Here is a 24,558-nt window from a genome sequence, read left to right as displayed (position 1 = left end):
ACTTGTTTTATTGCAGCTTAAATGTAGCCATGACATAGAGAAAGTTAAAAAAAAGAAAAGAAAAAAAAACGTTATGGCTGCTGAAACACAGAAAGCAAAAATGAAAACATATTTGGATGGGCATTATGGTTCTTTTAGGCATGGTCATTAAAGTGTTAAAAAGCCACCCCCTATTTTGTACTGTCTTAAAAAAAAATACTGTACTTTTACTCAGTCTATTAAAATTTCCATTAAATTTGCTTTCTGCTTATTGATATTGACATGTTTCGATTAAATGAAGTAAAAAAAACTATTATGTTTATCCACAAATCATTTACTTTAACAAATGATGCATTTTATTACAAACCTAACCTTATACTGACTGCAGTGAAAATTAATCAAATTACCATAATAGCAAGATGCCAGTTTCACGGTGAATAATAATTTAATAATTTTAATCACATGATCTTAAAACTGAAATTTAGATGATATTCTGAAATTGTAAACAGCTAGTGTTGTGTTCATACAGTTCTTATTGTGAGCAAAAATTACCATCCCTCTCAATCAGGTAGGAATAACTATTCTAAGCAAGAGTAAACTGTGTAATATATAATAAGTCTGTTATACTTTGTATAACTTCTTTTAAAGGGTACTGAGTTTTCATGAAAAGTTAAAATATCTACATTGTCTTACTGGGCAGTCTGTTAATTCACAGGGGAGTTTTTTGGACCAGATTTTGAGGCGGAGACCGCCTCAGAATCCAATCCAAAAACCGGCTAGCTGCGACTGGATGCTGGTGCAGTGCATACAGTGCACTGGCATCTAGCCGCGGCATTCCGCTCCGGATTAGGCCTAAATGAATGTGCCTAGTCGGGAGGAAATGTCGCGAGACGGATGTCCACGGCTGAATCAGCCGCAGAATCTGCCTGAAGAAAGGGCATGTCGCTTCTTTTTTCCACGAACTATAACAAACTGCTTGCAGAAAAAGGAAATGACCAGCTACCATTGAAGTGAATGGGAGGTGGTTTTTTGAGACGGATTTTGACGTGGTTTCCGTGTCAAAATCCGGTTCAAAGAAACCTCATCTGAACCCAGCCTAAGTGACCATATTATTGGAGGTCCAGGAATGCTGTACTTTTATAAAAGAAAAACGCATGCTGTCTAGCAGCTATAACAGGCAAGCAAAGAAAAGAAAAACTATTTATGAGAACAGTCAGTTCTGGTTGCTTTCTGTGAATAATATTACATTTGTAATAACACAAGCAACCAAAAGTAAATATAACTACACTGAAAGCTATGAGATTTACAGAATCTTCAGTCCTTTCAACAGAGCAACAGTTTGCAAACGTGTGTGCAGGCTCTGAGGCGATTAACCCTTCTCTTCTTCATTCATTGTTTGAAGTGAGAAAAGAATTGCCCCCTTCTACTCACATTAGATTAGCAACTCAGAATCACAGTATCCCCAGTACCAAGGGAGGGAACTGCAAATTAGCTAGAAGGAAGACGCCTAGTGACAAGAACTTTAGAGAGATGTTTCAGGTAGAAGGCAGCCACATTTTTATTTAAAGCGCATTACATTTGCCGTTGTGTTGTTTTCCCGCAGCGCTTTTTTGCTGCAGTCCTCCACGTGGTGCCTTAGCCCTAAGTAGTGATTCTGTGTCCACCTTAGCAAAATTATCTAGATGGACACACATGTTCAGACTTGGTTTTACCTTTGTTCAAAGAATACAGAGGTACATAGTACCCGGACGTACTGGGGGTACAACAGGGCACGTAGGATATATAGTGAGCTGGAAGCTTCTGAAGCTGCACCATCTAATCTCTTTATCAGAGGAGATTCTGAGCAAGTACAATTATAACACCTATTGTATTCTGTTTTGACTTGCTGAAGATCTTCTCTGACAAACACTTGGTGAAGCAGAGAGAGAGAAACAACACTGAGGTCGACCTCAGAAAACTTACTGAAATGGACACAGCAGGGATGCTCAATAGAAGCAGCAGGTGGTGCTGATATGAAGTTATTCCTGGAATATCTGGGGATAGAAGCCTGGGAAGAAATGTAAATACAGAAAGCTTTAGAATTATGGATTGGATTTAACTATGAACAGTATTCGAAAGTATGAGGGAAATTATTGAAATTGCCATTCATGTAACACTTAAATACTACAAAGGTATCAAGTAGGAAAGTATGCAGCAAAAAGTTAGTTCTTTTGCTACCCCTTCAGATTTTGAGCTACAGACTCTTCAGTTTATGGTAGCACATGAAGCAAAGTGTTGTGTTTGATATATAGTAGACCTTTTGTAGGGAGACCTAGGACTAAACTGCTTCCGGTCACTTACTTAAGGTTTTAGCTGTACCATGGATGGAGCCAGAAGCAGATAGCGCCTTTCATTGTGTAGTGGCAGTTCTGGGTTACTGCAACTCAGCCACTAATAACTTTAATGGAATCCAGCAAAGCATACCAATATCTATACTGAATATTATTGTAGACACCAACAGGTAAGACATGATATTTAAAAGCTAGAAGTGAATACATTTGCGTTTTCAGTATATATAGTACCTGCACTGTTCATGTAACATACTGAGTAGATAACATAGCAATAGTTCATCCATTTTATCTGAAGACTTTAAAACCAAAAGGAAAAAGAATTTCATATACTAGTCATTCTATGTATAATGCTGCAAATTCCCATTAACAGCTTCCAAAATATTAAAACTCAAGCAAAAGGCCAGTGAAATCCGTCTGTTTTATGTAGTCCATGCTTTAGTATTATATTATAACTACATTACACTGCAGTACCATAGTGGGTATTTTTATTCAATGTTTTCCACTACTTTATTTTTATGACGCAAACAATGTTGCTTCAATATCTTGTTGAGTAGATTACATGCTTCCTATCTGAAAGGAAAATACATATGAAATGCAAATCCTCAAAAGCCTAATCCCAGCTCTCAAATATTATTGTGCTACTTCTCAAGATACAGAGTGCATTTACTGCTTTCATAAATGACTCCAGACCACTGTAGTCTAACAGATTAAAAGAAAATCTATCACATAAATAGAAGAGGGAAAGGGGGCTTTTCACTATATAATAATTTAGGATGGCGTCTATTTTAGGAAATATTAATTAGGGGCAGCCAGATGTACAGTATTTGCTTAATAAAGAGTTGACGCTCTGCTGGATTGACCCAGTGGTAATGAGTCAAATGTATTTCATGCTTATGTCAGTAGATATTCAACAAGCCATTAACTAATTGCATTCAATACAAATTATTACATAGTAGAAGCAGAAAATAGGACAACAGTCTATTGTTATAATAAAAATGCACTTGTAATAAGGATGTGTATGAGTTCTCAAATGTAATGTGAATAGTGTGATAAGATACAGTAAGTAGATCTCTGCAGTAAAATCACAAATATTAATTGCATTTCCCTTCTTTACTCATGTAGGTCCACATCAGCATTTGGGATTACGTCCCCCATTTCACTTAAAATTTTCATGCAGGACTTTTCTCTGTGCTTATTGTGGGCGGAATCCAGGTGGAAACCTGGTGGATCCCATTATAATCTATGGGATCTGTGGGTAACCTCTTTTTAGGCTGAGGCTCCATGTTGCAGAAACACAGCTTTTTTGTTGCAGATTTTGCTGCTTTGTTTTAAGCCAACACCTGGAGTGGATTGAGCAGAAAGAAGAAGTATAAGGGTGCCTTCACACGGAGTTACACTTCGTGCTTTTTGTCCATTTTACACGTGTAAAAATACACTTGTAAAATGTACTTAGCCATTGAGTTCAATGGCTTTTTTTTTAACGCGCGTCTTTTTGTGCGCTCAAAAAGACGCGTGTTATAGAAAAAAACCATTGAACTCAATGGCTTACTACATTTTACATGTGTATTTTTACATGTGTAAAACATAGCAAAATGCGCAGAGCGTTACTCCGTGTGAAGGCACCCTAAGAAGTTTCCTAGATATTTCCCATTCCTTTTGTAGATCTTCTTGCCTTTGGCTCAAAAAAACTCAACAAAACTTGCAACAAAAAAATTTGTGTTTCTGTATCGTGGGGTCTTAGGCTGGTCTTACACAACCGTAATGCATTTGCGGTCCGCAAGTTGCTGATCAACTTACACTCCGCAGATGTCCGTGAGCTGCCGCACTCGCCCATAGAGTTCTATGGGAAAGTCCATGCAGTGCCGTGAATTGCGGCCATTGCGGACATGTTCCAAAAAGTGCGGACCTCGGTTGCGGCCCGGCACACCACGGATAAAATATCCGGTGGTGTACGAGGCCGCATTGACTATAATGTGTCCGCAAATGGTCCGCAATTGAAAACCCTCAATTACGGACCATTTGCGGACTTAAACTACGGTCGTGGAAGACCAGCCTTAGCCTTAAGTGAATAAGCTTTCTATTTTTGAAACGGGGAAGAGTGAACGATGCATAGCAAGAGTCGCAAACAAATAGGTAGGCTATGACAAAGCAGCAGACGTTGCTCTGTTCATGACAAGTCCAAAAACAATGAGCAGCCTCAGCATTTGCATGCCAAGCAGAAGGTAGAGAGGACACTTTGTTTTTTGCATATTGGCACTATTTAATCATAAAATTCATGTAATTTCAATAGATTCTGCACCTTTACATGTTTAGTTTCAGTGATATCCTGTGGCTTCATCCTAGGCGAAACACGTGTCAGTGTTCAGCAGTTCACTCCCATCAGCGCTGTGCAGTGGTCTCCGTTGCTTACTATTTTACTATGTCTCTGGATATGCAATTTTTGATATATGATGTTGCTATTTAACTGGCTAGTTGTCTAGTTGTCTAGCTGCTATGTTCCCTGAGTGGAGTGTTATATGCACATACTTTGCCTCAGAGACTTTCTAGTATATATCTATGACTAGGAGCTGCACTGCACTTTGCTGAGTGGGTTGATTTATGTGTCTGCTCACGATTTTTAGTGAGTTATTTTTGTATGTCTCCCTGTGACTTTTTAACAATTTGGTTATCAATAAATATTTTTCATACTTTTCATATATATTTTTGCATTTGTCTCATGTTTCCTTTGGTTGTTATGTCTATTCTATAGTGGGATTTTATCTGGTATTTGGTAAGGTACGTTTTTTGGGTTTTCCTGCAATATATAGCACCTGCTCTGGCGCTAAATTTAAATGAGCCAATTACAGAAGAGCCCCTGCTGCTATTGAGCTGAATGTTCCCCAAAAAGGGGCTGATGCTGATTAGGGCTGATTACTTAATGAGCAGCCAGCTAAAGGGGGAGACTACACTATAAAAAAAACTTTAAAAAAATGATATGGCCATTATAAGGATCAGGCACAGAGATAAAAGGATGGGAAGCAGAGAGGTACAGCACAGAGGCATGGGAGGTCCAGTTTACAGGACAGCACGGTGACTATCCTTCTCGCAATCCCAGAGGGTGTGATGTGAACAAGGCTGTTTTACACTGCTCACAACTAGAGATGAGCGAACAGTGTTCTATCGAACTCATGTTCGATCGGATATTAGGCTGTTCGGCATGTTCGAATCGAATCGAACACCGCGTGGTAAAGTGCGCCATTACTCGATTCCCCTCCCACCTTCCCTGGCGCCTTTTTTGCTCCAATAACAGCGCAGGGTAGGTGGGACAGGAACTACGACACCGGTGACGTTGAAAAAAGTAGGCAAAACCCATTGGCTGCCGAAAACATGTGACCTCTAATTTAAAAGAACAGCGCCGCCCAGGTTCGCGTCATTCTGAGCTTGCAATTCACCGAGGACGGAGGTTTCCGTCCAGCTAGCTAGGGCTTAGATTCTGGGTAGGCAGGGACAGGCTAGGATAGGAAGGAGAAGACAACCAACAGCTCTTATAAGAGCTAAATTCCAGGGAGAAGCTTGTCAGTGTAACGTGGCACTGACGGGCTCAATCGCCGCAACCCAGCTTTCCCAGGATCCTGAATGGAATACACTGTCAGTGTATTCCCGTATACCCGATATATACCCCGATACCCGTTCCAACGGTGTGCCCCCCCACCTTCACCCCAGAAATACCCTGCAAGTCCCCTAGCAATAGAATTGGGGCTATATACACCCACAATTTTTACTACTGGTATACAGTGCCATTGTCTGACTGGGAATTCAAAGAATATATTGGGAATACAAATACCCTCATTTCTTGCTACTGCCATATAGTGCCAGTGTCTGACTGGGAATTCAAAGAATATATTGGGGTTACGTGCACCCACAATTTTTACTACTGGTATACAGTGCCATTGTCTGACTGGGAATTCAAAGAATATATTGGGAATACAAATACCATCATTTCTTGCTACTGCCATATAGTGCCAGTGTCTGACTGGGAATTCAAAGAATATATTGGGGTTACGTGCACCCACAATTTTTACTACTGGTATACAGTGCCATTGTCTGACTGGGAATTCAAAGAATATATTGGGAATACAAATACCCTCATTTCTTGCTACTGCCATATAGTGCCAGTGTCTGACTGGGAATTCAAAGAATATATTGGGGTTACGTGCACCCACAATTTTTACTACTGGTATACAGTGCCATTGTCTGACTGGGAATTCAAAGAATATATTGGGAATACAAATACCCTCATTTCTTGCTACTGCCATAGTGCCAGTGTCTGACTGGGAATTCAAAGAATATATTGGGGTTACGTGCACCCACAATTTTTACTACTGGTATACAGTGCCATTGTCTGACTGGGAATTCAAAGAATATATTGGGGTTATAAATACCCTCATTTCTTGCTACTGCCATATAGTGCCAGTTTCTGACTGGTAATTCAAAGAATATATTGGGGTTACGTGCACCCACAATTTTTACTACTGGTATACAGTGCCATTGTCTGACTGGGAATTCAAAGAATATATTGGGAATACAAATACCCTCATTTCTTGCTACTGCCATATAGTGCCAGTGTCTGACTGGGAATTCAAAGAATATATTGGGGTTACGTGCACCCACAATTTTTACTACTGGTATACAGTGCCATTGTCTGACTGGGAATTCAAAGAATATATTGGGAATACAAATACCCTCATTTCTTGCTACTGCCATATAGTGCCAGTGTCTGACTGGGAATTCAAAGAATATATTGGGGTTACGTGCACCCACAATTTTTACTACTGGTATACAGTGCCATTGTCTGACTGGGAATTCAAAGAATATATTGGGAATACAAATACCCTCATTTCTTGCTACTGCCATATAGTGCCAGTGTCTGACTGGGAATTCAAAGAATATATTGGGGTTACGTGCACCCACAATTTTTACTACTGGTATACAGTGCCATTGTCTGACTGGGAATTCAAAGAATATATTGGGAATACAAATACCCTCATTTCTTGCTACTGCCATATAGTGCCAGTGTCTGACTGGGAATTCAAAGAATATATTGGGGTTACGTGCACCCACAATTTTTACTACTGGTATACAGTGCCATTGTCTGACTGGGAATTCAAAGAATATATTGGGAATACAAATACCCTCATTTCTTGCTACTGCCATATAGTGCCAGTGTCTGACTGGGAATTCAAAGAATATATTGGGGTTACGTGCACCCACAATTTTTACTACTGGTATACAGTGCCATTGTCTGACTGGGAATTCAAAGAATATATTGGGGTTATAAATACCCTCATTTCTTGCTACTGCCATATAGTGCCAGTTTCTGACTGGTAATTCAAAGAATATATTGGGGTTACGTGCACCCACAATTTTTACTACTGGTATACAGTGCCAATTTCTAACTAGGAATTCAAAATGCGCAAGGCTCCCGGAAAGGGACGTGGACGAGGCCGTGGGCGAGGTCGGGGGAATGGTTCTGGGGAGCAAGGTAGCAGTGAAGCCACAGGGCGTCCCGTGCCTACTCCTGTGGGGCAGCAAGCATTGCGCCACTCCACAGTGCCAGGGTTGCTTGCCACATTAACTAAACTGCAGGGTACAAACCTTAGTAGGCCCGAGAACCAGGAACAGGTCTTGCAATGGCTGTCAGAGAACGCTTACAGCACATTGTCCAGCAGCCAGTCAGACTCTGCCTCCTCTCCTCCTATTACCCAACAGTCTTGTCTTCCTTCCTCCCAAAATTCCGAAGCTTTACAGAACAATAACCCAAACTGTCCCTGCTCCCCAGAGCTGTTCTCCGCTCCTTTCATTGTCCCTCAACCTGCCTCTCCACGTCACGATTCCACGAACCTAACAGAGGAGCATCTGTGTCCAGATGCTCAAACACTAGAGTCTCCTCCATCTCCGTTCGATTTGGTGGTGGATGACCAGCAACCCACCCTCATCGACGATGATGTGACGCAGTTGCCGTCAGGGCATCCAGTTGACCGGCGCATTGTGCGGGAGGAGGAGATGAGACAGGAGTTGGAAGAGGAAGTGGTGGATGATGAGGACACTGACCCGACCTGGACAGGGGGGATGTCAAGCGGGGAAAGTAGTGTGGATGTTGAGGCAGGTGCAGCACCAAAAAGGGTAGCTAGAGGCAGAGGCAGAGGTCAGCAGCTTAGGCGAAGCCAGGCCACACCCGGAATCTCCCAAGATGTTCCAGTTCGTACCCAGCCCCGAAAAACTCCCACCTCGAGGGCACGTTTCTCGAAGGTGTGGAGTTTTTTCAAGGAATGCGCCGAGGACAGATATAGTGTTGTCTGCACAATTTGCCTCTCGAAATTGATTAGGGGCTCTGAGAAGAGCAACCTGTCCACCACTTCAATGCGCCGTCATTTGGAATCCAAGCACTGGAATCAGTGGCAGGCAGCAACGGCAGGACAAAGGCCGCCTGCCGTTCACGCCACTGCCACTGCCTCTGCCACTGCCTCTGCCTCTGCCACTGCCACTGCTGACTGTGCTGGCGATGCACTCCAGAGGATGAGCCAGGACACCACTTCATCTGCCTCCGCCACTTTGTTGACTTCTACCTCATCCTCCCCTGGTCCTGTCTTATCTCCTTCTCCTGCACCATCAAAGGCACCATCAGGCGTTTCTTTACAACAACCCACCATCTCTCAGACATTGGAGCGGCGGCAGAAATACACTGCTAACCACCCACACGCGCAAGCCTTGAACGCCAACATCGCTAAACTGCTGGCCCAGGAGATGTTGGCGTTCCGGCTTGTTGAAACTCCCGCCTTCCTGGACCTGATGGCAACTGCGGCACCTCGCTATGCCGTCCCTAGCCGTCACTACTTCTCCCGGTGTGCCGTCCCCGCCTTGCACCAGCACGTGTCACTCAACATCAGGCGGGCCCTTAGTTCCGCGCTTTGCACAAAGGTCCACTTGACCACCGACGCGTGGACAAGTGCATGCGGACAGGGACGCTACATTTCACTGACGGCACACTGGGTGAATGTAGTTGAGGCTGGGACTGCTTCCCAAACTGGCCCGGTGTACCTCGTCTCCCCGCCTAACATTCCTGGCAGGGACACGAGAAGAACACCCCCCTCCTCCTCCTCCTCTACCGCCTCCTCCTCCGCCACCGCCTCCTCCTCCGCTGTTAGATTGACCCCAGCTACGAGTTGGAAACGTTGCAGCACTGGCGTTGGTAGACGTCAGCAGGCTGTGCTGAAGCTGATCAGCTTGGGGGACAGACAGCACACTGCCTCCGAGGTGAGGGATGCCCTCCTCGATGAGACGGCAATATGGTTTGAGCCGCTGCACCTGGGCCCAGGCATGGTCGTTTGTGATAACGGCCGGAACCTGGTAGCAGCTCTGGAGCTTGCCGGACTCCAACATGTTCCATGCCTGGCCCACGTCTTCAACCTAGTGGTGCAACGTTTCCTAAAGAGCTACCCCAATGTTCCAGAGCTACTGGTGAAAGTGCGGCGCATGTGCGCCCACTTTCGCAAGTCGACAGTAGCCGCTGCTAGCTTAAAATCTCTCCAGCAACGCCTGCATGTGCCACAACACCGGCTTTTGTGCGACGTCCCCACACGCTGGAACTCAACGTTTCAGATGTTGAATAGAGTGGTTGAGCAGCAGAGACCTTTGATGGAATACCAGCTACAAAACCCTAGGGTGCCACAAAGTCAGCTGCCTCAGTTTCACATCCATGAGTGGCCATGGATGAGAGACCTTTGTGACATCCTACGGGTCTTTGAGGAGTCCACAAGGAGGGTGAGCTCTGAGGATGCGATGGTGAGCCTTACAATCCCGCTCTTGTGTGTTCTGAGAGAATCCCTGATTGACATCAGGGATAACTCAGATCACACAGAGGAGTTAGGGATAGCATCCGATCCATCACAGCTGGAGAGTAGGTCCACACATCTGTCCGCTTCACTGCGTTTAATGGAGGAGGAGGAGGAGGAGGAGGAGGAGGAGGAGGAAGAAGAGTTGTCCGATGATGTGATGGTGATACAGGAGGCTTCCGGGCAACTTCGAATCGTCCCATTGTTGCAGCGCGGATGGGTAGACATGGAGGATGAGGAGGAAATGGAGATTGAACTTTCCGGTGGGGCCAGAGGAGTCATGCCAACTAACACTGTGGCAGACATGGCTGAGTTCATGTTGGGGTGCTTTACAACTGACAAGCGTATTGTCAAAATCATGGAGGACAACCAGTACTGGATCTTTGCTATCCTTGACCCCCGGTATAAAAACAACATCTCGTCTTTTATTCCGGTAGAGGGGAGGGCCAATCGCATCAATGCTTGCCACAGGCAATTGGTGCAGAATATGATGGAGATGTTTCCAGCATGTGACGTTGGCGGCAGGGAGGGCAGTTCCTCCAGTAGGCAACCAAGTTCTCACCGGTCCACACAAACGAGGGGCACACTGTCTAAGGTCTGGGACACCTTGATGGCACCCCCTCGCCAAAGTGCCGCCACGGAGGGTCCTAGTGTCACCAGGCGTGAGAAGTATAGGCGCATGTTGCGGGAATACCTTTCCGACCACAGCCCTGTCCTCTCCGACCCCTCTGCGCCCTACACGTATTGGGTGTCGAAGTTGGACCTGTGGCTTGAACTTGCCCTATATGCCTTGGAGGTGCTGTCCTGTCCTGCCGCCAGCGTCCTATCTGAGAGGGTGTTCAGTGCAGCCGGTGGCATCATCACTGACAAGCGCACCCGTCTGTCAGCTGAGAGTGCCGACCGGCTCACTTTGATAAAAATGAATTACCACTGGGTAGAGCCGTCATTTTTGTGCCCACCTGTGTAAAGCACCCCAACATGAAACTCCATGTCTGTACTCAACCTCTCCAATTCCTCCGCATCCTCATACTCATCCACCATAAGCGTTGCACAATTCTGCTAATACTAGGCTCCCTCCACCCTGATTTCCCCCAACTCTGCTGGTTAGAGGCTCCCTCCACCCTGATTTCCACCAACTCTGCTGGTTAGAGGCTCCCTCCACCATGAATTTGCCCAAACTGGGCTGTTTAGAGGCTCCCTCCACCATGAATTGGTCCAAACTGGGGTTTTTAGAGGCTCCCTCCACCATGAATTGGTCCAAACTGGGCTGTTTAGCGGCTCCCTCCACCATTAATTGGTCCAAACTGGGCTGGTTAGAGGCTCCCTCCACCATGAATTTGCCCAAACTGGGCTGTTTAGAGGCTCCCTCCACCATGAATTTGCCCAAACTGGGCTGGTTAGAGGCTCCCTCCACCATGAATTGGTCCAAACTGGGGTTTTTAGAGGCTCCCTCCACCATGAATTGGTCCAAACTTGGCTGTTTAGAGGCTCCCTCCACCATTAATTGGTCCAAACTGGGCTGGTTAGAGGCTCCCTCCACCATGAATTGGTCCAAACTGGGTTTTTTAGAGGCTCCCTCCACCATGAATTGGTCCAAACTGGGGTTTTTAGAGGCTCCCTCCACCATGAATTGGTCCAAACTGGGCTGTTTAGCGGCTCCCTCCACCATTAATTGGTCCAAACTGGGCTGGTTAGAGGCTCCCTCCACCATGAATTTGCCCAAACTGGGCTGTTTAGAGGCTCCCTCCACCATGAATTTGCCCAAACTGGGCTGGTTAGAGGCTCCCTCCACCATGAATTGGTCCAAACTGGGGTTTTTAGAGGCTCCCTCCACCATGAATTGGTCCAAACTGGGCTGTTTAGAGGCTCCCTCCACCATGAATTTGCCCAAACTGGGCTGGTTAGAGGCTCCCTCCACCATGAATTGGTCCAAACTGGGCTGGTTAGAGGCTCCCTCCACCATGAATTTGCCCAAACTGGGCTGTTTAGAGGCTCCCTCCACCATGAATTGGTCCAAACTGGGCTGGTTAGAGGCTCCCTCCACCATGAATTTCCCAAAACTTGGCTGTTTAGAGGCTCCCTCCACCATTAATTGGTCCAAACTGGGCTGGTTAGAGGCTCCCTCCACCATGAATTTGCCCAAACTGGGCTGTTTAGAGGCTCCCTCCACCATGAATTGGTCCAAACTGGGTTTTTTAGAGGCTCCCTCCACCATGAATTGGTCCAAACTGGGCTGTTTAGAGGCTCCCTCCACCATGAATTTGCCCAAACTGGGCTGGTTAGAGGCTCCCTCCACCATGAATTGGTCCAAACTGGGCTGGTTAGAGGCTCCCTCCACCATGAATTGGTCCAAACTGGGTTTTTTAGAGGCTCCCTCCACCATGAATTGGTCCAAACTGGGCTGTTTAGAGGCTCCCTCCACCATGAATTTGCCCAAACTGGGCTGGTTAGAGGCTCCCTCCACCATTAATTGGTCCAAACTGGGCTGGTTAGAGGCTCCCTCCACCATGAATTTGCCCAAACTGGGCTGTTTAGAGGCTCCCTCCACCATGAATTTGCCCAAACTGGGCTGTTTAGAGGCTCCCTCCACCATGAATTTGCCCAAACTGGGCTGGTTAGAGGCTCCCTCCACCATGAATTGGTCCAAACTGGGTTTTTTAGAGGCTCCCTCCACCATGAATTTGCCCAAACTGGGCTGGTTAGAGGCTCCCTCCACCATGAATTGGTCCAAACTGGGTTTTTTAGAGGCTCCCTCCACCATGAATTTGCCCAAACTGGGCTGGTTAGAGGCTCCCTCCACCATGAATTGGTCCAAACTGGGTTTTTTAGAGGCTCCCTCCATCATGAATTTGCCCACACTGGGCTGGTTAGAGGCTCCCTCCACCATGAATTGGTCCAAACTGGGGTTTTTAGAGGCTCCCTCCACCATGAATTTGCCCAAACTGGGGTGTTTAGAGGCTCCCTCCACCATGAATTTGCCCAAACTCTGCTGGTTAGAGGCTCAATGCACCCTGATTTTCAAAACAAATGTTGGTGCCAACCTCAACTTACTACAAGGGCCAAATTCACTGCTGGTGACAAGCTCTCCTCACTGCAAGTGCCAAATACACATGTTTCAAGGTGTTTTCCTACTCTCAGAGAGGTGGTATTGAGTGTGTAAAGTGTGTAGTTGTTAGGCTGTGATGTTGGGGTAATAGAGGGTCTTTGGTGTGTTAGATGCCCCCAGACATGCTTCCCCTGCTGTCCCAGTGTCATTCCAGAGGTGTTGGCATCATTTCCTGGGGTGTCATAGTGGACTTGGTGACCCTCCAGACACGGATTTGGGTTTCCCCCTTAACGAGTATCTGTTCCCCATAGACTATAATGGGGTTCGAAACCCATTCGAACACACGAACATTGAGCGGCTGTTCGAATCGAATTTCGAACCTCGAACATTTTAGTGTTCGCTCATCTCTACTCACAACCACTGTTGTTTGGGTGAGAGGATTGTCTGCTGTCATGGGCAGCAGCAATGTTCCCTCGAACGTTGTGCTCAGAGTTAAAGTATCTTTGCTTAAAGAGCATTTCTTATTAGCTCAGGTTGTATTTGTATTTCAACATAAAAAACAAAAAACTTGAGAGTCTTCAGTGGTTGATACCTTTTTTAATGGTTAACTAATAATGATGACAGATTACAAGCTTTCAAAGCAATTGGCTTCTTCCTCAGGTAAATTTAAAAACAATTTCTGAAGGATCATATTTATGTACAGAGGGATACATAGGAATACAATTTTAGGTGGGAGGGTGGAAGGTAATTGAGAAGAATAGTCTTTCTTAAGGCTATTCCTATTGCATTACGTGTCAATGAGAAAAAATTTGATTGTAATGGTAGAATCCCTTCAAATACCAAAAATGCCAATAGACTTTGAAATGGGTCCTGTCTTTACCTAGAAATAGTGTTAATGATAAGGCTGCTTTCCACTGTAAATCTCTGCAAGTCATGCTTGCTTGTTTTGAGAATTAGGCTTAGTAATACTGATTAGTGTGCTAATTAATTAGGAGCTGCTCATATATTTGCAAGGGAAATTAATCCACGAAAGCTTCTGATCAGCTCTTTGATTACTGAAATAATGTTGGCTTATCTACAGTGCACTCTGGATGATGTCACCTAGAATTCAAGTAGTTCAGCTGACTTTACCTTCATTTAGACATACAATAATTATTGATTAAGGACAATAATTAAGAACATGATTAACATTTTCTACATTGCCCTTAAAGGCATTCTCCCATCTCAGTCTTTCAGCCAGGCTGCATGCAGCGTCCGCTTCTGACTTCCTGTATTTCTCTCCCTCTTCATTGCTTCTGCTGAAAGGGACAAACAACACTTCTGCAGGTCAGATAATCTGCAGATTCTTGTACAGAATGGACTCTGTGTTATCTGTGTGTTTACTTAGAGAGATAACAGACTGGGCTTTATCAACAAAGTGCAATTAGCTGAATGGATTGTCCGGCTGGCACTGAGTAAGTGTTGTCCCTTGTCCTATCTCTCAGGTCCATGGTTATAGCAACACAGTGTAAACAATATAGAGGAATAAATTCACATACCAGACAAACAAAGCAGTATTTCTAAGCGCAATATTTAGAAAAAAGCTTCAATTTACATAAGCTACCAGTATAGATAGGATCCTTGAGATGGGACAACCCCTTTAACTATTAGGCCTGGGCTGCACTGTGACTTTTTGTTATACTGCTTACTGAATTTATTACTATTGCACTACTACTCTTGTACAATAGTTAAAATCAAACAGCAGTGCTGAAAAACCTTGTAGGGCATTGCAGCGTTAGTCTGAAGGGAATTGTATTAACATTTTTTTAAAAATTTATCGAAATCATAATTATTACATTTTTTTTTTATTTCGGTACTGATATCTCCCCACTGTCAGAAGGGCATTCCTTAGAGCTCAGCATCATTTCTGGGCAGTAAAGAAGCCCTCTCTGACAGTACAAGGCTTTGTTAGAGTACGGGCAGGGGGTGTTCATTACAGCTCAGCAATTATGCTAGTCTGTAAGGCTGCCCTTTTGACAGTGGGGAGATATCAGTGCTGAAATTAACAGTAGAGATCTCCAGCACTGGGGCACATACTGGGCAAGCTGACATGATTATAGGGACTGCCATCTTGCTTTTTCTCTGATAGCTTTTTCTCTGCCCTGTTAATACCAATTTTGTGATTTACTTTACAACAGTCTTATGGCTATAGTCAGAAATAGACCAGAACTGGCTCCTTAAAGTCTATGGGAAAGTTTTCTAGACATGATCTGTGCAGTGAGTGGGAGTTAACAAGTAGTGATATCATCTATTGTCAGTACTGGATAAAATGATGGGTCATTGGTGTTATCCATAGACTTGTTTTTTTTAAATTTAATATTGTCTGTCTTGTCTGAGATGTAAATGAGGTCACTGCTACAAAGACCCCCAGAGAATCGACATGTGTCATCCTATTTTAAAGCTTAGTGGCCAAAGTGAAAGTGCAGAATTTATTACTAATTAATTTAATTAATTAATAAAAATAATTCAAGTATTAAAAATTCTTAAAAAATGTTTAAGCATGTAAAAGAAATCAAAGTAAGTTATTGTGTATTGTATAATATTGAAGTTGCTGGGGAGTTTAAATTCACCCCCAGGTCTGTCATCGACTTCCAATGAAACATGGGCATGCAGAATACTTTGGTATGAAAAACATATCAAAACTTTATTGTATCCATGATTAAAAACGTTGCATATATATGAATGCCACAGTGGGTTGCCTGTAAATATTAATAGAGAATCCATGAGATAACTGTATTACTAATATAATCAGTTTATACAGAAATACAGAGGTAAGTATGGCTACATGCCTATAACTAGTGCATTGTTGCACAATCCAAATGATTGCATACAGAGATGGATGAACTGATTTGTCACAAACTGGGTTCGACCTGAATATTCCAAATTGTTCAGTTTTTAATTAATCTGATCAAATGCCGATTTGTCTTTAATGAACAAAGCACTAATGTACTTTCTGAGAATGAAGTTATTGATTACTTATCTTGCTCATCTCAGTCACAGAAGAATATAGCATCTGAGAGTGACGTGATCTCGAGTCAATCTTCTGTGTGTTCTTTCTCCACCTCCTACTACATAATTTACCACAGGGCATTTGTGGACTTTCAACAATGTCTCAGGTCCAATTATTTTTCTTTTCTCCTCTGTCTGCTTCTCTCCTTTGTCACTACACTTGTTCCTTATACCTTATACTCTTAGTGAAGAACACATATGAGTTACAAGGAACTATTGGAGCAGAACTAGCTCATAATGTTTTCAACATAATAGGAACTGAAGTGTTAGAGATCTTAGAAATCACTAGTGAAGGTAAGGGAGGATTGTCATCAACTCATGTGGCATCTGGTATTGAGATAATGAAGGAGCCTGTTAAAGGCTTAAGACCAAGGACTAACTACAGATTAGTGTGAAACAAATGGCTAATCATACTAAATAATTAACTAAGTAATTAGCAAAAAGGTCCTGCTACAGTATATGAGGTCAAACAGAGATTGCTAGACCCAGAGGCAATTCAGATCTCGGACTTGGTGGCCTCGATCTGTCAATCTGCTGGGTGGAATCTCATTCCAGAGGGGGTTCCAGAGTAAAGAAAGATTTCCATAATGGCAGGAATACCAGTGGCAATTGTACTGTACTTGCAAGAGGTACCAAAAGGAATAGATATATAGAACAGTTAAAATATAACCTTTAATAAATATATTAATACCAAAAAGTGTAGACACACAAAGCACATACAAGAACGTGTCAATACCAATATATACTGTGCATCAATGTCAAATTACACAGGCATGGCAGCCTCCAGAAAATAAAACCTTGGGTGGCATGCTCATTGTTTTTAACTCTTGAGTGTCTTCTATTCAGTTATCATATAGTGGTTCTATTATATAGGGTGAGGTTCCAGTCAGACCATTCACCAATAGGGGATTGGCTCTGAGATAGGTCATTAGGGACATATAGGTACATTCCTGTGTGGTATGTGTGTGAAAATTACCACCCCTGACCTTTGTACTCATTACCTCTATACCCCTTACCACCACTATCCATCTTTGAATAACTGATTTTTGTACCAAATTATGTGCTGTTACTATTAGCAACTTCCAGTCATTTACCGGTATCACGTCATTCATCATCTGTCATCTGAATGGTGATTGTTACTTGGTTTTATTTTCTGGAGGCTGCCGTGCCTGTGTAATTTGACATTGTTGCACAGTATATATTGGTATTGACACGTTCTTGTATGTGCTTTGTGTGTCTACACTTTTTGGTATTAATATATTTATTAAAGGTTATATTTTAACTGTTCTATATATCTATTCCTTTTGGTACCTCTTATGATTATTTGAATAGATTTCATTAGCATTTGGAATCAATTGGTTACTGTACTTGCAAGTCAAACTGAACACACCTAGCATAGATAACTATAGTGAGTAGACTCGCAGTATTAATGCTAGGAGGCAGGTAAATGCAGCGCACATACTAAGGCCAGGGCCCCACATGGTGTAAACCTCATGGTTTGCCTGCGACAGAAACACCAAGAAGAAAAACATGGCATTTTACAGTCACAGCAAAGTGGATGGGAAATTGAGGCAAGAAGAATTATTTCAGCCATGATCACTATTCTTTGCGGCTTATAAAGATGAGCAGAAAATTTTCTTGACTCCATCATCAATTTTTAATGAAATCTATTGGGTTGACATGGACAATTCTATGAGATGTATCAAGCATCCGTTACATCCACAGTGTGGGGAAATGTAGGAAGTATTTGGATATGTAAGTTTATACTTAGACTGTGACATGTTATTTAAACAGGAATCAATTTTTACCAGATAATCAGATTTACAACTAAAGCCTGGCAGGTTTCTGAATTTCCCTTTTTGCAAGCCTCTTTCCTTCAAGTGATCCATTATGCATGACTACAGCTGGCTCAAGAATAAACATTTAAATACATTTCTTAATAATTTAGAGCTTTTTGTCAATGGAAGTTCTACAACATGTCTATTTCTACAAAACTATGCATGTTTAATAGAAGTAAAGGTTGTTCAGTTGTGTATAGTGAATTTGGCTATGTCTCAAGGCAAGTTTCTTTTAAAAGTCTCCCAGTCAGTAGCGAACTATAGAGAGTGAAGAGGTTGCAGGCATCACAACACGACAACATAAACGGAGATCCTATAAGTATAGTAGCTGGGAAACCATCTTACAGATTTTGCATTAGGTCCCAGAAGTCAAAGTTGCAATGAATCTGCAATGCACCATTGCGCTAGTATAATAGTACTCAGTTATTTTTGCTAAATATACTTTGCTTGCTTTACTTTGTTAGGTATATTTTTATCAAATATGTTTAGAACCATCAATCATTTTGGATCCGGAAAGGTGAAAGTAAACACTAAATGGCTTCCTGTAACAATGAAGTAAAGCTAAAAAAATAGTTTAAATTTGTCCCAACTGATGTTAAAGGAAACATGGCAAGAGGTGCTATAGGGAAGGGGTTATAAACTGTGCCATGGTCCAGAAAAAGGGGTCATATACTGTACTGTGTCATGGGCCAAAAATACATTTAATACATGCATCAAAAATATAACTTTGTTTCAGTGGCGTAACTAGGAATGGCGGGGCCCCGTGGCGAACTTTTGACATGGGGCCCCCCTCCCCAAACCGATGCCGAAGACCTCGACTGACCCCCTCCTCCGCACTCTATTATGTCCCTTAGTAAGCCCTGCACACAGTATTATCCCCAATAGTGTCCCCTGCACACACAGTATTAACCCCTATAGTGTCCAATGCACACAGTATTAACCCCTATAGTGTCCCCTGCACACACAGTATTAACCCCTATAGTGTCCCCTGCACACACAGTATTAACCCCTATAGTGTCCCCTGCACACACAGTATTAACCCCTATAGTGTCCAATGCACACACAGTATTAACCCCTATAGTGTCCAATGCACACACAGTATTAACCCCTATAGTGTCCAATGCACACAGTATTAACCCCTATAGTGTCCCCTGCACACACAGTATTATTAACCCCTATAGTGTCCAATGCACACACAGTATTAACCCCTATAGTGCCCCTGCACACACAGTATTATCCCCCATAGTGTCCCCATATGTCCCACTGTGGACACCTATAAACATTTATTATACTCTGGGGTCTGAAAAGACCCCAGAGTATAATAATCGGAGACCCGGGGGATTAAAACCATTAAAAGAACAGAGACAGTTGCTTACCTGTTCCTGTCGGCTGTCCTGTCCGCTCTTGTCCAGCTTTAATTACGTCAGACGTCACATGACCCGGGAAGCTGGCCTGGGTCATGTGACGTCAGAGACGTCAGACACGAATGACGGAGGCCTGGCAGGATCGTGGAGAGGTAAGTAACACTGTTTTTTATGTTACCTTACCCCTCCCGGTGCGCCGATCATTATACTCGGGGGTCTGCAAAGACCCCCGAGTATAATGATAGCCTCTGTGGGCCCCACGGTGTCACTTGCCGATCCCGGCCCAGCCAGGATCGGCAAGTGAATAGGGCCCGTAACGGACTTTTAAAAAAAAATAAATAAAAATAAACCGCAGCGGTAGCGGCTGTCACCGGGCCCCCTAATGGCCCGGGCCCTGTGGCAGCTGCTACTGCTGCTACCACGGTAGTTACGCCCCTGCTTTGTTTTATTAGAGCTACAATATTATGGACATTTCTAAATGTGACACTGCACCTGAGTTAAGCTAGTTTTTTTTTTTTTTCTCACAAATTTTGACACACCAAACTCAAAAGGTTAGCATCACTGCTAAATAATACCTTCATTCTGCAATGATGTACATGTATTTTTTTAGACACATATGGCGGTTATATTGCAAAAGGCAATGGTTCAATGGTTTTATAGAAAAATTAGCCCATTTTGATGATCAGTAAGGGCCAAATGCTTGATGTTATTTGGGAGACAAATTTGTGGCTGTGCACCTAGTTGAAAAGTGATCACAAATTGGCTTTTCCAAAAAAAACAAAGCCACCAAAAATTATTTCTTTATGGGAGCAGATGTGAAATGAAAATGTTTTTTTTTTTTTTTTTTTTTTTTTTTACACCAACACTGTGGCCCCAACAGTGTGCTCTAGTGAAGTGTGATGGACCAAAAAGCTGAGTGGTGATAGATGTGGAGGTGTGGCATGGAGTGATATGATGGTCCAAGACACAGAATATGTCTGGCTGAGCAGTGGTAGTGGTGGTAACTGTGTCAACATGAGTGGTAGTATGGTTTGGAATGATATGATGGACAAAGCTGCAGGACATGTCAGGTTGAGCAGTGGTAGTGGTGGTAACATGAATGGAAGTATAGTTTGGAATGATATGACGGACGAGGCCACAGGACATGTCTAACTGAGTGGTGGCAGTAGTGATAGCTGTTTATGAGTAGCAGGTAGCATTGTCAGTAAATGATGCAGGGAGATAGTGGCACCATCAGCGGGAGGTGTGGGAAAATCCTCATAAATCTATGCCTGATTCATTTTGACAAGCCATTTTTTTAATGCTAGTGGTGGACAGTTTTGTTCTTTTAGGTATTACCATGCTACTAGCGGCACTGAACACAATGTGTAATCTGCGCAGCTTATAACCTGCAATGCTTGCCAGCGTGTGAATCAAATCAGGGGCCTGCCGTAGTTGGCGTTCTTAGCCAGCATGGTCATTGTCATCATCATCATCACCTTTTAAAAAATAAGGGTCAGTTTTCCCTGTCTGGGTGTGTGACATATCAAGGGCCTCCTCTGCATCCAAGGGAGAGTCTTCCTCATCTTCCTTCTCCTCTTTAAGTCTAGGAGTCCTAGTTCTTCCACCACAATGACTCTGATCCAGATCCTCATCCACTTCCATCAACCCAGGGAAATAAAGGTGGAAAGGTGGAAAATCAGCTGTTATTATTATTAGGAGTGATAGAGCAGAGAAACACCCATTAAACCCATTTTAGCTAATTTGCAAAAGATCAAAATCCTGTTTTTATGAAAATGGGGCAGCAATACAGAATAAGACAAAAAATAATTCAATTATATACAAGTTAATGTTCAGTGTGTGTAAACCAAAAAACAAAAATGTGATAAATGAACATCTAAAAATTAGCTTTTATTAAAGGAATTTATCCTAATAAAATTGTGAAATGTTAATCTGTGTGCTGTTGCACACTAAATTAAAACATGGCTGTTAGTATACTATTCATATGGGAAACAATATAAAGGTGACTGCAATGGTGGGTTTAGCTATTGCTTGGTTCATAAAACCACAACCATCACCTATTGTTAATCCCATGGAATATTAGGCCTCTCATCATATATGATCTTCATAATTATAATAGAAAATCATATAAATCTGTAAAATATGTATCCCTGCCTGTTCCATACAGGAACTAACAACGGCACCTGTAGATGCTATATCAACATCAATTTACTCTGAGTGGCTTAAATAAACAATAGCGCGGCTACTACAAAAATCGGTTGCTAATGGCTGAGTTCACCACCACCCTATCATATGGGGCTTGCCTCCAGCCTATAGTTCACACGGTTTTTTGATCAGGAATTTGGTCAGGAAACTGACTCAAATTCCTCCTCCAAAAAACGCCCCACCATACAGTCCTATGTGAGGCGTTTTTAGGAGGAGGAATTTAAGTCAGTTTCCTGACCAAATTCCTGACCAAAAAACTCACTGTGAATGCAGTGGAGAACAACAATACCCCAGACTCCGGTACTTGCCTACAGCCTACATAAGAAACGTGTCCTACTCCATATGACTGCCCTACGTGTTTCACCATCAATCTCCAACGGATCATCAGGGGCTATTCTAAATTTGTCAATCTTAAGGTTCTTGGAGTGACCAATAGGGCTAAAGATACAAACAAACAGGCAGGGATACATATTTTACAGACTTATATGATGTTCTATTATAACTGTGAAGATCATATGACGAGAGGGCTAATATTCCATGAGATTAAAGTGGTTGTCCCATCTCAAGGATCCTATCTATACTGCTAGCTTATGTGGATTTAAGACTTTTCCTAAATACATAGCTTCAGCAAAACTGCTTTGTTTGGCCGCTGAGATTATTCCTTTCAATATTTACACTGTGTTTCCATAATCACAGACCTGGGGATGATCTTATCTCTCCGCCCAGGACAAGTGACATAGCTCCCTGCTCTCTGGAGGGGAGGGGGAGCTGAGTGCTTGTGACTCAGGAGCAAGCTTGTATTTCTGAACTGTTTATCTCCCTCTCCCAGTTATCAGTCGGCTAATTGGATTTTGCTGATAAAGGCTGAGGCAGGGAGTCTGTTATCTAAAACTGAGACCTAAAACTGAGTATATTGCAAACTGACTCTTGGTCCTGTAGCATGTAAGTTTGGCATTCTCATCATCTGTCAAATCCAGCTCTGCTACATCAGCTTCATATTGTGCATCTTCCAGTGATACTGTGCTAATTTTTTTTACAACCATCCCTCATTACTGAATGCAAACATGTACTGCTATGAAGAGAGATAGCAGAGCTGGCTTTGTCTGGGAGACAGCAAGTAAAACCCCACCCACCAATGTACCGAGAAAACCAGGAAGTGAACAAAGCATACAGCCTGCAAGTTGGTGAACAGGTGAGTTGGGAATACCCCTTTAACAATATGTGATGGTTGTGATTTATGAATCAAGTGATAGCTAAACCCACCATTGCATTCACTTTTATATTGTTTCCCATATGAATAGTATACTAACAGCTGTGTTTTAGTGTAGTACATTTCACCATTTTATTAGGATAAATTCCTTTAATAAAGCTATGTTTTTTTAAATGTTCATTTATCACATTTATGCAAAGCAGAATAAGACACACCCTTGGAAAATGTAGAAGCCGCCCTAGCCATTTTTTTTATTGCATATTGCTTAATTATACTAGTGATTGCCAACAATTTTGACATTGTGTATGAATGTCGTTTTTGTTTAACAAACTATTTCAAGAATATTTGCAAAGCAAAGTTACTATTAGACTATAACTTTATCAGTCAGCTTTTAATAACTGTTTTTTTTTTTTCAGTGAAATTGTATTTTTACATAAATGAGCACAAAAAAACAAACAAAAAAACCTTTGCTCAAAAAACCTTAAAAGATTTTTCACTAACATTAATATGATTTTCAGTAAAAAAAAATAAAAAAAAATTGTTTAAATACTCTTTAAAGATGAAACTGCTCTATTGCACAATAGACTTAATAGTCAAAATTAGATTGACAATAAAAGGGTTAACTGTCCTTTGTCTATGCCAGAGGTAGGTAACCTTTTTTGTTCGCCTTGCCGATTTTAATAAAAAAAAAAATCAGAGATGAGTTCCTTGGAGTGCTGGTCAATAATTGTAAGACTGATAGCACTGATACCACAATCCATAATACTGAAGTGCTGTCACCAGATGCTTTAGGACACATTCGTTTACTGCTATTTCCTGAGATGCATCTGTATTTTTCGATTAGAAGCAATGAAAGTCCATGTACATCCATGTAAGGGGGCATTCACACTACTTAACGCCAGCGTGTATCACAGCCGTACACGCCAGCGTTACAGCAGGGCTGCTGAACACTTCCCATTCATTTCTATGGGAGCCGGCATGCGAGCGCTCCCCATAGAAATGAATGGGCTGCTTCTTTCACTGCGAGCAGTCCCATTGAAGTGAATGGTAAGTGCCGGCGTATACGGCAAGCTCTGCTCATGCCGAGCCGTACACGCCGGCACTTCCCATTCACTTCAATGGGACTGCTCACAGTGAAAGAAGCAGCCCATTCATTTCTATGGGGAGCGCTCGTATGCCGGCTCCCATAGAAATGAATGGAGCTTCTTTATACGCCGCTTATTCTGAACGTGTTTTACGTTCAGAATAAGCTTCAGTATACGTAGTGTGAATGCCCCCTAAGTGTATGTGTCCAGGAGCACCATGTGGCAGCATCCTTATGGCGGAAACACACTATATATATATATATATATATATATATATATATATATATATATATATATATATAGATGCAGCTATGTTCTTAGGCCACTGGAACTTTTACTTTGATGTAAAAGTTCACAAGGGGCATTTTTGCACAAAAAAAAAAAAACAACTTTGTTTTCCGTGTGAAAACTCACCATTATACAGAATAATGTCCCAAAGTGGCCCCTGCACCAGTGGTGAACCTAGCCTCTCTGCTGCCTGAGGCGGACGATCAAAAGATGGGGGGAGGGGGTGATGTTCATCTTTTGATTGTCAGCCAAAGACAGCGGGGGGGGGGGGGGGGGGGTTGGGGGACGACATTA

This window comes from Leptodactylus fuscus, chromosome 5, assembly GCF_031893055.1.
Source record: "Leptodactylus fuscus isolate aLepFus1 chromosome 5, aLepFus1.hap2, whole genome shotgun sequence".
Classification (NCBI taxonomy): Eukaryota; Metazoa; Chordata; class Amphibia; order Anura; family Leptodactylidae; genus Leptodactylus; species Leptodactylus fuscus.
Note: the sequence above shows the minus strand (reverse complement) of the source record.